The 13,764-nt window shown below is 37.6% G+C and overlaps 1 protein-coding gene across 7 annotated transcripts in view; it reads right to left on the bottom strand.

Moving 5' to 3' along the window:
* The window catches only part of LOC127626946 (pleckstrin homology-like domain family B member 1), a 76,899-nt gene extending 63,481 nt beyond the window's left edge, over positions 1-13,418 (bottom strand). For 4 of the 7 annotated variants that reach the window (XM_052103099.1, XM_052103134.1, XM_052103143.1 and 1 more), the window contains exon 1: positions 2,349-2,539. The gene's annotated coding sequence lies outside the window, so the exon portion shown is untranslated. Of the gene's footprint in view, positions 1-1,581; positions 1,601-2,348; positions 2,540-13,342 lie in introns of those variants that run through there. The other 3 variants (XM_052103126.1, XM_052103117.1, XM_052103108.1) reach the window with 3 other exon arrangements.
* Between the last annotated feature and the right edge of the window lie 346 nt (positions 13,419-13,764).

Below are 13,764 nucleotides of genomic sequence, written 5' to 3'. Positions count from 1 at the left end.
ATTTGTTGTGGGACCCTCTAGAACTGTGGGCACCAAGAATCATTATCACCTTTCACCCCATTAGCTACGGCCCTTACAAACCGCCAGTTTTGAATGAAAGCTAAAGATGTCTGATCACAAAAGAACTGCTCATCTGATCGGTTCTTTAAAAGAATTGGTCACACATGATATGAAAGCAGTCTGAATCAGTTCACGATTCAATTTGAATGACTCAGAAAGCTTGCACGCACGCTGGAGTATTTTATAACACGGCAAATAAAGATAACGCTGGTTGCAGTGGATCTACAATCAATAGAAACCAAACCAGCAAATGCATCCTATCATTTGCCAGTGATGAAGAAGGTCTTTATAAAGTTCAACACATTTGCAGCTTGTAAACGACTTCTGCATGTCAATACATTGTCCAACCAAAAGAGTATTAAAAAATGTGTTAGCCTACACAAAAACACTTAAAAAAGTACCATGGCATTACCATGTTTTTTTGGACATGTACCATTACCTGGACGGACTGTGTTAATACAATTGTAGGCTAATCGAATATGGTACTCATATAGCGAAGTACAATGATATTTCTTTTTATAATCTTGAAACACCATAAATAAAATAGAACATGAAAATCGTATATGTATATCAATTTACCATGGTAGTAACATGGTATACTTTGAAGCACCATGCAAATACAGAATGGTACATAAATGTGGTAATTCTATATCAAAGTATCATTGTATTACCATTTGATAACATCAGAAATCACATTGTTATTGCCCAGATGTGCTCTCTCTCTCTCACACACTCACACACACACACACACACACACACACACACACACAACCATGCACACATACACACGCACACACACACACACACACACACAAACAAGAAATTTGGCTTCTGATTATATATCCTGTAATTCTGTGTCATGCTGCTGTATTTCTGTATTGTATAGATGAATATATAGATGAATAGTATACTGTATGTACGCAGAGTTTTCATACAGGAATGTACTAATGAAATTACAGTATGTTTAAATGGGTATGGGTTTGTAGAGGTAGTAGTCTACCCCAATCTGAAAAATAAAATGAATATAGCGATTTTTTTCATATTGAACACATGTGTTTGTAGAGGTGGTAGTATAAATATGAAAAATAAAATGTAAAAATAGTGACTTTAAATGTTGAACACATGGGTTTGTAAGTGGCATGTCTAAAAATAGATTTACATGTTTTGTCTTTGTTTTTGTTTTAACATGCACATTCCAATAAGTATTGCACCATACTTGTATACTGTATTGCACTAAACTGTAATATACTGTACCATGGCTTTGATAAACGTCATGTAAATACGTATTTAGGTGCTTTGTATATGACGGTATGCTCCATGCATCTGTGGTTTAAAAAAATATGAAGTAGCTACTTTTGGCAAGCTACTTTTGGCATGTAGCTTGAAGTGTAACTTGCTACTTTCTCTGAAGTGTAGCTTTTAGCTTAGCTTAACTAATTTTGCTTTTGATTAGTTTGTAGCTTAGCTTGCTAATTTTTTTGAGTAGGTTGTCCAACACTGCTAGTAAGTTGTGGGGCTTACCTCAAAACATGTCATTAAGTCTGCAGTTACGCCACAGTCCTGCCCTCTGCAGCAGAAAATAGACTCAACCAAATAGCATACACCACAAAGCTCCTCTTACAGGGGTTATAATCATACAGGCTACACACACATACACATAAGCACACACACACATACTGTATATAGACACACATAGGCAGTATGTTAGAGTTACAATCAGAAGTGGGAAAACCACAGCAGGAAAAAACTGCGACTATTACAGTATAGCTGAATGTAGCATAAAGAACCACAGTCTGTGAATCTGGTCAGTCACCAAATACTGAATACTTAAAGGTCTGACCAATCTTTTAAGACTTTTGTTACTTTTAGTAAACCAGTCTGGTCCCATTGAGATTTAAAATAATTTAGATCCAACCAAGACAGGTAGCGGTATAAACAGACAAATTAAACACTTAATTAAATAAAATAGACCTACATGATCAACAAAGAATTTACATCCATGGACCTTATTGGATTTCAACTACTTTAATGGGGTTTATAAACATGGTTTGCCCAAAAGCACCTGTTGTCTGGGACATTAAAACTGATAAACACACTGCAATATACACTGATAAACCGCAACATACAGTACACTGACTGTAAATGGCTTCAGTCACTATAAAGTCAAGGCATTAGTAAATTAAAACAAACAAACACACCTATCAGAGAAAACCAATTAGAAATACTACAGAAATTAAATGTGAATCACAAGCTCATAAGAAGTCACTAAAAGTCTAGCGTCCACTCACCATCATCTTAACCCAAGAATGACTCACTTTGTAGCTTTATAGCCCTGTTTACTGAGAGTTTCTGTGCTATGTCCGGAGTTTATGGCTTCTAGCTTTTAGCTGACCGTCTATAGTCCAGCTCTCTCTGTTTGTTTGTCTCTGCTCTTCACTCATGTCTCTTAGTGAATGCTCTGAAGTACTGAAGGACAGAATTACATACTACCACCACAGCTGGGTTAGAGAGAGAGAGAGAGAGAGAGCGAGAGAGAGAGAGAGAGAGAGAGAGAGAGAGAGAGAGAAAGAGGGAAATCTAAAAAGAGAATGAAGTGCTAGTGGAGTATTCCACAGAAACTGGTCTCTGTCCAAATTTAGGTGTCTGTCTGTAGTTTTCATAATCCATGTATAATCATCAATTTGTGTTTAAATTTAGAATGCTAATACAGCAGGGACATTTATCTGTGACATCATACAGAGGACATTTGTGAACTTGATTCACATGTTTACAACTCATTGGCTTCCTTCAGAAAAATACGCTAAATGTATTTGTGCAATCGGCTCACTGCACAGTTATAAAAATGCTGTATACATGCTGTTCTTGTGTGGTTCGAGGATGGAAAAGACCTTGATATTCCAGGTGGAGTCCCCCTACTCACATCCTGTCCTTCCCTCCTTCACAGAGACAAAACAAAATGGTGTTTTCCATTTGATGTTTAACAGCTGCAAAACTGCTGATGTTGCCGTTTAAGTGAGTCACATCGAGAGTGTTTGTTATATAATTAATTTATTTATAGATACAAGATGTTGATTAAAAAAATCTTCATAGCTGTAACAGAACGTCGTGGAACTTCCCAAAAAAATTAAATATTTTTTACTTGGCCTTATATAATTAAGCAATCCGTTACACACCAAGCCAGACTATTTGGGAGCAATCTTAAAAAAAAAAAAAAAACATGGGAAAGCTGTGAATCTAAGAGTGCAAGAGAGAGAAAAACATTCTGCATGAGGGAGAAAGAAAAAGATCAAAGCGATATCTTTTCCTGATTTTTTTTCCATGCCCATTGCCAGTGACCGGAACATAGTAAGACAGATGTCAAAAAGTCCAAACCTATAAAACATGAACATAAGAGGAGAGTACTTTTTTCCAGTGTGGGTTCCTAAGAAGGGATGCTTCCTGTTAGTTGACCCTAATATCTAGCTGCTCTCTGGAAATAAACATTCTCCAGTTGCTCCCTTCTCACCCAAAACTGAGAACAGAAATTACAATATCCATACTACTACAAAGATGCGCAGTTAAAATTTAGGCCGGATTTCTTTCTTTCTTTCTTTCTTTCTTTCTTTCTTTCTTTCTTTCTTTCTTTCTTTACACTTTGAAAATCCATACACTAGATAGACGAGTGCATAGTTGAAGAGTGGGGTAAGCTGAGCCTGTGGATAAATTGACCCACCCAGTGTATTTTTTGTCATGTGACCTTGTAAGCAGGAAGTATCCATCATTTCTATCTGGCTGTGAAGAGAAGCACATTTGAAAGAGGGAAGTACATTTTTATATAGTGTTTTTGCTGGCCACAGTGAATTATTATTATAATTTTTTTACATTTGAGGTTTACTGATTGTTGTGCCACAGCAACATTTTTTCAGGTACAAAATGACATGTCATGTATAATGGTGTATATCCAGTGTATAAGTACCCATGATTTAATTAGTACAATATTAGCTAAAGATTATAGAAATAAAAGCTGTAAGTTTGTTTAAAAACAAATTGTTCCAATAACTGTTCTGTTTATAATGTCTGAAGTTAAATAAGACCTTCGTTCCGAACGAGCTTTTGTACGGTAATAAAAGATTCCGATGCCGCTATTCATACCAAGCGACAAATCGTCCTCCGATAAGTGTTCTGATTTTTTTATTTTTTTTCGGACTGTGATGAAAACTGAATGACTAATGAGACACAATATTTTTTACAGTTGCTGCAGCTGTTCAGTCCAGCATGTTGGTGGTGCTAATCATCTTGAAAATACCAGAATTGGATGTGCTGCTGATACACACCCCAAAATTATATAGCCTACTTAAAAAAAAAATGGTTGCAGTTCATGAACCATTAGTACTGCAAACATAAACCCCTTCTGTTTTTGAAAGTCTGCTTATGTTTTTGGTCTTAATGTGCATTATTTAAAATGTATATCACTGTGCCTGTTATATTCTCATGGCATTAAAAATAGCAGCGAGGTTCAGCAATTTGTTTGCTCTAAGTTTGTAGTAAAATGTCCCATAAAAAGATTTGTTACATGCAATGTTTTAAACAAACGAACTGCATAACCACACCACTATTTTTATTGCAAGGATAAAATAACAAAGTATTGCAATCATTTAAAAAAAAAAAAGGCAGTGAGTCAGTATTTTCATTTATATTATTTTTAATATATGCATCCTATTATATATTAAACTGTTATTCTTAATGTGCATTTTTCCACATGTATATCACTGTACCTTGTGTTATATTATCCAGGCATTATAAAAATAATGTTGGGTTCTGGGGTCGGTTTGGAAGATTGCAACCTTATGCAATGTCACATTTATTTCCATCCAGAGTTACATAATTGTTTGGCCAAGATCTTGTATTAATGACGGGCAAGTCGAACTACTCTGTAAAGTCTTCTACAGCACATCCCAAAGACTTTCGATGGGGTTAAGGTCAGGAATCTCTGGTGGTCAATTCATGTGTGAAAATGATGCTCCCTGAAACATTCTTTCACAACTTGAGCCCAATGAATCTTGGCATTGTCATCCTGGAATATGCCCATGCCGTCAGGGAAGAAAACATCCATTGATGGGATAACCTGGTCATTCAGTACATTCAGATAGTCAGCTGACTTTATTTTATTGCTGCATAGCATTGCTGAGCCTAGACCTGACCAAATGAAGCAACCCCAGATCATAACACTGCCTCCAGAGACCTGTAGAGTGGGCACTATGCGCTTGATGCAGGCCAATAATTTGCCCCTTTTGAAACACAGTAACAACTTTTCCACGACCACGGGATACGTCTTCTGACATGGTTGTTTAATAAATGAGAAGCTACAGTTAGGGTTAAAATAATTGTTGCCAGCTGAAACATTTTAATCACTGCAATAATAATTCAATCATTGGCTCTTAAGTATCTGTTTATTTAAATCCAGACTTCAGCTTTTTTTTTCACCAGGCAAATACACGTACAAATATAAATATGACATATATTTCTCATCTCACTCTTATAAAAAACACAGATTATATACTCCTTATAAAATGCATCAATATCACGGAAAGAACGTAATGAAACAGTCATGTCAAATTAGGTAAATAAATGGTTTAACAGCGTTCAATGGACTACTTTCACATCTGCTTCCATGTTCTAAGTAGTATGGCTCAGGCGTTTCCAGTTACAGCATTCAGCATGCATACGTGCAGTGATTTATTAGTGGTAAAGCAGATTATATTACAGATTTTAGGGCTGTCAGTTGATTAAATCAATAAATCATATTTGTGATGCTAACGTGACTTAATGTGAAATTTGTCTAAAATAATATATATCCCTGTCCTTCTCTCCTTCACAGAGACAAAACAAAGTTGTGTTTTCCATTTGATGTTTAAGAGCTGCAAAACTGCTGATGTTGCAGTTTAAGTGAGTCACATCAAGAGTGTGTGTTATATAATTCATTAATAGAAAGAAGATGTTGAAGAAAAAAATCTTGATGAAATATAGTTTTTTCCTTTCCAAATGTACCTTAACTCAGCTCCTGAATAATAAATCAAACATACAGTACCTGTAGCAGTGTGGCCGTCTCATTATCAAGCGTTTCGTTCACTGATAACATTTGAGATTCAATGACAAATTCCACCATACAACGATTGCAAATAACTTTTCTTTAAATAAATGTCCCAGATGTATTTATTTATAAATATATATGCTGTTATCTTACTCTGACCATGCTTTAAAAATCACTCAGAACAGAATGAAGCAGTTGTATTATCAAACTAGATAGGTACATTTCCTGAAGAAAATGTGAGTGGTGCTTGCCGTGGCAAAACTCGTCAAATAGCATGCTTGAAAAGAACAGAAATTATGGTCATAAATAAATCAACCCAGAAGTCTCTACGTTTTTCTGATGCAGAGATATGTGATTTGTTACTCGGTTGCTAGGGTAAACCCATCTGGTTGCTAGGCAGTTACCATAGTGATAGTAATGAAGTCTCCTTGCCATCCTTATTGAAATAAGTCAACCCGGAAGTCTGTACTATTTTCTGGTGCAGAGATATGTGATTTGTTACTCGGTTGCTAGGGTAACCCCATCTGGTTGCTAGGCAGTTTCCATAGTGATAGTAATCAAGTTTCCTTGCCATCCTGAGTGAAATAAATCAACCCAGAAGTCTGTACTATTTTCTGGTGTAGAGATATGTGATTTGTTACTCGGTTGCTAGGGTACTATGTGTAGTTGCTAGGGAGTGGTTTGGCAGCTGCCAATCATGAAATTCCAAAGGCTGCTTGTCAGTATGAATGACATAAATCAACTCCCATGCCTCTGTGACATTCAGAATGGAAGATATCCCTCTATGGATTTTGGTTGCTAAGGTGCTCGACAATAGTTGCTAGAGAGGGGCTAGGAAGTGTTGAGGTGATTCATGATTGGCTGTTTGCTGCCCCGAGTCAAACGAGACCACCCTTGTGTTGGTATGACACTTCTAGCCGGAGATATCCCTTTGATCTCTTTCATTAGAAGTCTATGGGAGTTGTTGCTAAGGTCCTCTAAATGGTTGCTAGGGCGTGGCTTGATAGCTTTGCAATGATCCTGAGAGACTGATTGGTCGTCTTAGTAAAATGAGGCAGGCCCCTTGTCTCTATGACACTGTGATCCAGAGCTATGTTTAATTAAAAATCCCTATTTCATGGGCCAGCCCTACACCATTGTAAGTCAATGGGGGCAACTTTGGGCAGCTCCTGCCCCCAGGGGTGCAACTTTTACCCCATATTGAGGTATGCTCTTACAGAGCCTGCCAGCCTCTTCAAATGTGGCAAATCACACGTTTCTGCGAAATCCTCGCTCGGAGCTGTGACGCGTCAAAGTTTGTCTCAATGTTAAGTCAATGGGATTTTTCGGCCGGTTTTTTGCCCCTGGGGCAAATACCGTACCCCGATCGCTTATAAAAGTCATAGCACACGTGTCCTCAATAGGCCGCTCGATTTGACACCTCATTCGTGGGTCTATGCCAAACGGTGCGGGACGAGTTAGGTGCCGAAGTTTTGTTAAGAGATATAAAAATAAAAATAAAAATAAAAATAATAAGTATGTGAGATTACAATAGTGATGCTTTGCAAGCACCACTAATTAAATAAATTAATATCTACGCTATAATATATTTAACCACACTACATATATTGAATCTATTTAAAACATTATAACTCATTATCTTTAGCAGCCCGTACTTATGCATTTGCATTTCAACATTTATCGATATTCAGTACTTATTAGTGAACCAGTGACACAAAATGAATATTAAAACATGCATTTAATAAAAACAGGGTGATGCATGCATTCATTGTGTCTTTCTCCCTCATTTACACATAGATCATAGCAATGACTGAAGCATGTAGTTGTTTCATTCAAAGAGCGCCACTGGTGCTGAAACACTTTAGACCCTTTCCCACCTACAGTCCTGTACTTTTCCCTTAAGTAACTTTCTAGATGAGAACTTGTATGAGGAACGGAACTCCCGAGGAGACTTTTCACCTATTGCATTCGCACTGCCAAAAGTTACCACCGTTGTGACGTAATCTAGTATCAGCCCTCGAAGGAAGCATTTTCCCATTTTCGGACGAAGTCCTTGTCTTTATGTTACAGTTTAATCTGGGTGCGAGAGCTGTGCGTGCTGCAGCTGGATAGATTAGACGAACAGTCAGACTGCAACACAGCAATCACTGAATTTAGTGGACAACATGTTGAAAGCACTATAAACCTATTTATCAACATAATCTTTCACAATATAGGCTTTTATGCCTCTACATAAATTACTGTATTGAAAGACTTACTCATTGACTTAAAAAATACATTTTGATGCAAGTTACCACCACAAAGTAACAGGCATGCAATACTTCCATCAAGTAAACTAGATTTCATGACAGTTTACTTTACAACAGAGTTCAATTACCTATTTATCACAGGGAAAAATGAATGTGGTAATCCAGAAATCACTTTATTTTCTGTATAGTCACACAATACAAACAGTACAGATTCGATGAAAAATCTAAATGTGTCTCCCGATTAATTTACACACACACACACGCGCGCGCGCGCACACACACACACACACACACACACACACACACACACACACACAGATGTTGTGTTTCCATGTTTTATGGGGACTTTCCATAGACATAATGGTTTTTATACTGTACAAACTTTATATTCTATCCCCTAAACCTAACCCTACCCCTAAACCTAACCCTCACAGAAAACTTTCTGCATTTTTACATTTTCAATAAAACATTGTTTAGTATGATTTATAAGCTGTTTTCCTCATGGGGACTGACAAAATGTCCCCACAAGGTCAAAAATTTTGGGTTTTACTATCCTTATGGGGACATTTGGTCCCCACAAATTGATAAATACACGCTCACACACACACACACACACACACATGTTGTGTTTCCATGTTTTATGGGGACTTTCCATAGACATAATGGTTTTTATACTGTACAAACTTTATATTCTATCCCCTAAACCTAACCCTACCCCTAAACCTAACCCTCACAGAAAACTTTCTGCATTTTTACATTTTCAAAAAACATAATTCAGTATGATTTATAAGCTGTTTTCCTCATGGGGACCTACAAAATGTCCCCACAAGGTCAAACATTTCGGGTTTTACTATCCTTATGGGGACATTTGGTCCCCACAAAGTGATAAATACACGCTCACACACACACACACACACACACACACACACACACACACACACACACACACACACACACACAGCTAGTTGTTTTTGACCAATAACAGGGTGCAGCACCTCCCACAGTCTCCAACAGTCCCTATACTTCAAAAGTACTATATACAAAGTACTATATACAAAGAGCTAAAAATACCCCCAAAATGGCTCAGAAGAATTATAGTTCCTTAGGTGTGAAAGTGCAGAAAAGTACTAGTCCCGGGGGACACTACTCTTTAACAAGTGCAAGCACTTTGAGTGAGAAGGGAACAAAGTCCATTTGGAAGCGAATGTATGAGGTTAATTTTAGGAGAGTTATAATTATGTGCAGTAGAGAGAAAAGAAAATAGATTTTACAGGTGTACTTTTGTCTATTGTTAATTATACATATAATATATTCTGCATCCATCTACTGAGGTACTTATACTTGGGAATTAATATTACTTGCATTTGAACATTATATTTTCTGACAAATTGGCATCATTTATTTTAAACAAATTATGTTTATTTCTGTATAAGTAAAGAATTGTTGGTTGTATATACCCACGAAGGATACACCTCATACATCCTCCAAATTCCCATGTAAGAAGGTCGTATTCGAATTGCATGACTGCATTTGGAGTGTCCTATTTACTTTTCTGAAACGAGAAGTATGCGGCCGACAAATGTGACCTCCGGAGGACGCAGCCTTGACAGGAGACTGGTATGACAACAGCGCCACCTACTGTACAAGGTTGAAATAGGTTTTCATTTAACGGACTCTGTTTGAATAGACCTTCCGTCAGAGGTTCACCTTTTAAAATCATCATGGATTTGGTGTGAACAAGCCCTAAGACTTTAGGTATTTACTGTAAGCAATGCTGCAAGTTGACCCAATGGATAATACTTTAAAATAAAAGATAATAAGGCCATATGTTTGTGGCTTTCTGTCACAGACTCATTTTTATAATATGAAGCGATAGCAGACACCTTGAAACAAAGGTATCACTATTTATTTGAACTCTGTCTCATTTTTCCTTGTATAGGAGACAACATATGTAAAAATATGCTCATCTTATCTCATCTTACCCCACTCTCCCCTATAGTGCATAAATTGGGGCACAGCATTTGGGACAATAGAGGCTTGCTGGTTAAACTAAGTGGTTAAGATCCCTTGTATTGACACCAGTATTCCAGCATTCAAAACACAACATATGATGGTGACCAAAATTTCTGGTCTTTTTGGCAGAATCATGTGCATTAAAGGCAATTAGCAGACACTCTTTACCAGAGCAACCTACAAAAATGCTTTAGCTTCACATGTGGGACTGCTATGGTAAACAGATGACAAGCATCCTGGAAAACATTCCACATTTCCATACTGGACTGCTATCTTAAAATAATATGTGTGATTTCAAAGCTAAACATTTTGGTTTTACTCATAGTTTCCTTGACAGCAAGTGGTCAAGTCACTTATTTAAGTATCAGAGCAAAGTAAGAAGGCGTCAGAAAGATTGACCCCAGATCTCACCACAGAGAACATTCACAGTGCTTGCGTGGCATAAATGCCCGATACCAGCACACTGTTTATATCAGATGTTGTTTGTTGTGTGAGAGAGATAGTGAGAGAGAAGAAAGTCTGAATTTTTCTCATTGGCACAGCGGAAAGACCTTATCTAAAGAGAGCACGATGTTCTTGGATTATTTGTTTTTTGTTCCAATAACATTAACTATTTAACTTAAAATATCCACAGGCATGTAATAATTTCCCATCTAAGCCTGCCTCTTTCTATCAAATATCTCACTCTTTCTCAAATACATAGACCAATATTTTGGAACTGAGTGATCTTCTCACAGTCATTTCTGTTATCAAGTCTGAAATTAAATCCTCATCTTTCAGTACACTCACATTATGAATCATCAAAGCAAAGGAGAAGTGAAGAAGATGTGTGTGATGATCAAACAGACACTCAGGAAGGTAAGTAAAAGTTAAAACAGATAGAAAGTCTGTGAAAGACTGAAACTTTAGCAGCAACTGAATTTAAAACTTTGGTGCAGAAAATATCAAAAGTCTGCCCTGCACTAATATCCTGCTGTGGTCCCTGCTGGAAAGACCAGCAAAGCTGGTCACAAACTTGTGCTGTGTTTTGGATGCTGGTTCCCCAGCAAGTTATGTTGGTGTGCTGGTGGTGTCCCCATCCAGCTTCTTACCTTGTTAAACCAGCTTCATTAGAAAGACTAGCTAAGTTTTGCTAAATTGGGCAAACTGGTCCACCAGCTAGACCAGCTCCAAATCAGCATAAACCAGCCTAGACCACAATTGTAATTCAGAATTTCAGCAGCGGTAAAGCAGTACAGCCACTTCCAATAAATATTCACATTTTGGATAATCCAGAATGGAGGTGTTCTTTTCCATCTATGTGTCACACAAAGGGTGTAGATCACCCCCTCCCCCCATATTTTCAAGACAATTCTACACCCTTGTGTCACCATGGAAGAGGTAACCATCACCTGGAATTGGAGCTGGTGTAGTCTTGCAAATCCAGACTTTTGACTATTGGCATGAATTGGTCAGTGAATGGACCAATGGTGAGTAAATATGGTAAAAGCCGGACCGAATGTAGGTGTGGATACAAGGTGAAAAAGCTTGAGCAATCATACCACTGTCACCAAATAATGTTTGGTACATTTAAACCAACCCAGTGCTGGTTTTCACTTGCTTCTTTTTTTTTTTTCCTTTTGTTCTTCTTTCCCTCCACTCCCTCTCCTTTCTTTCCCCCCAGTATGCTGGATGTTCAAGTAAACTTTTAAGGAATACTGATTGTATTGGCTGTGATAATGCATAAAAGTGAACACTTTCTGCAGCCTTGCAGCACTTTTTCACAATCAGGCCAAACAGTTCTGAGTGCGTAGAGTAGCAGTTTCTGTAACATTTCCACTTGAGCACAGTTCAGTACGGTACAATTACAAACTGTTCCTGGCCTAGATTTCTCAACATGCTTAACTACATTTACATTTACATTTATTCATTTGGCAGACGCTTTTATCCAAAGCGACACACAAGAGGAAAACATAAGCGACCATACTCAACAGTGTTAGTGGAACACCTATAGCATGTGGCCACTCACAATTGGTCACTTGCTCAGTTTTTCTGTTCAAATCCAGATTTTGCAGCACCACGGTGGAAAAAGAAACCGCAACCTTGCCAATGAGCCCGGAATTATACGGGAATTATCTCTTTAAAAGTTATTATGAAAACTTTTAAAGAGATAGTTCACCCATATTTTTAAATTCTCTCATCATTTACTCAGGCCATCTTAGATGAGTATTTGACTGACAGGTGAGGAATTTATTAAACCACCTGTTGCTTCTCTTAATGAAAGTGTGTAATTGCATTGCTGGTGCAAAAATGTGTCAGTAGACCAACAGAGCCAGCATGGCCCTCCTGCACATATACACAGAACTGCACAGTACTGTTTCCATTGAGACAATAGTCTAATTGTCCATGCTTGAGATCAGGGTCATTATTCCCAGACTGGTCCAATGTGGGCAGTTTTCTATCTCACTGATATTCAACATAACAAGACTGGAGTCTCAAACATACAGGAACTAAAATAATAATAATAAAAAAAACAGATTTCATCAAGTACAAGGTCATTCATTACTGACTCCGGTAACAGTATCCGACAAGAAACGAACAAGAACCTATTTTTGTTCAGTTTGCAAAATTACTTTTTACAGACAGTTTCCCTATATTGTATTTCAGTAATATGTCGTACACAGTGAAGTCTGTTACTAATAGTTACGGAAGACGAAATTAATAGGAATTTTTCAGTTTCATTTAGAAATCCTCTCTCCCTTTCAGTTCCTCTTTTAATGATTCATATGCTGATTCTGATGAAGATTGTGAAACGTTTGAAAAGTTTTGGTGCTGCCAGAGAAACAAACAGATGTAGTTTTGTAGTTGTAGTTTAAAAAGTAAAATTGATCTGATTGTCCAAGGGCCAAAAATCCATCTCTAGATCTCCTTAATCAAGGCATCCAAGAAAACGTTATCACACAAGCCTTACCTACGAGATTAGGTAGGTACAGCTCCTAAGTGTAGCTTGGTCTATCCCATGTGTAATCCAGAGAGCTGAAAGCAGGTGTAGTTCTAACTCACTATAAGACATCTTCACCATTCATCTGAACCTCTGTAGGGCACCAGAGCAGGATGGACATATATTTCAGAATAAGAGATGAGAGAGAATGAGAAAAATATCTTCTTTTGCGCTCTCTGTCCTAGTTCGTTCCCTCACCTACATTCTCTTTCTCATAGGCTCCCTCCTTTTTCATTCTGCTGCCACAAGGCAGTCTTTTATTCTCACAGCTGAAGTGCTCCTCACTCGTTTTGGAACGAGACACCCACCAAGAGCCCAAATCAGGTGACAGACAGGCAGATGTAGGAGGCATTCACACAGAACAGAGGCACAGTGAGTAAAATAGTGCCCAC

This window comes from Xyrauchen texanus, chromosome 3, assembly GCF_025860055.1.
Source record: "Xyrauchen texanus isolate HMW12.3.18 chromosome 3, RBS_HiC_50CHRs, whole genome shotgun sequence".
Taxonomy (NCBI): Eukaryota; Metazoa; Chordata; class Actinopteri; order Cypriniformes; family Catostomidae; genus Xyrauchen; species Xyrauchen texanus.
Note: the sequence above shows the minus strand (reverse complement) of the source record. Positions and strands in the feature narration are given on the sequence as shown.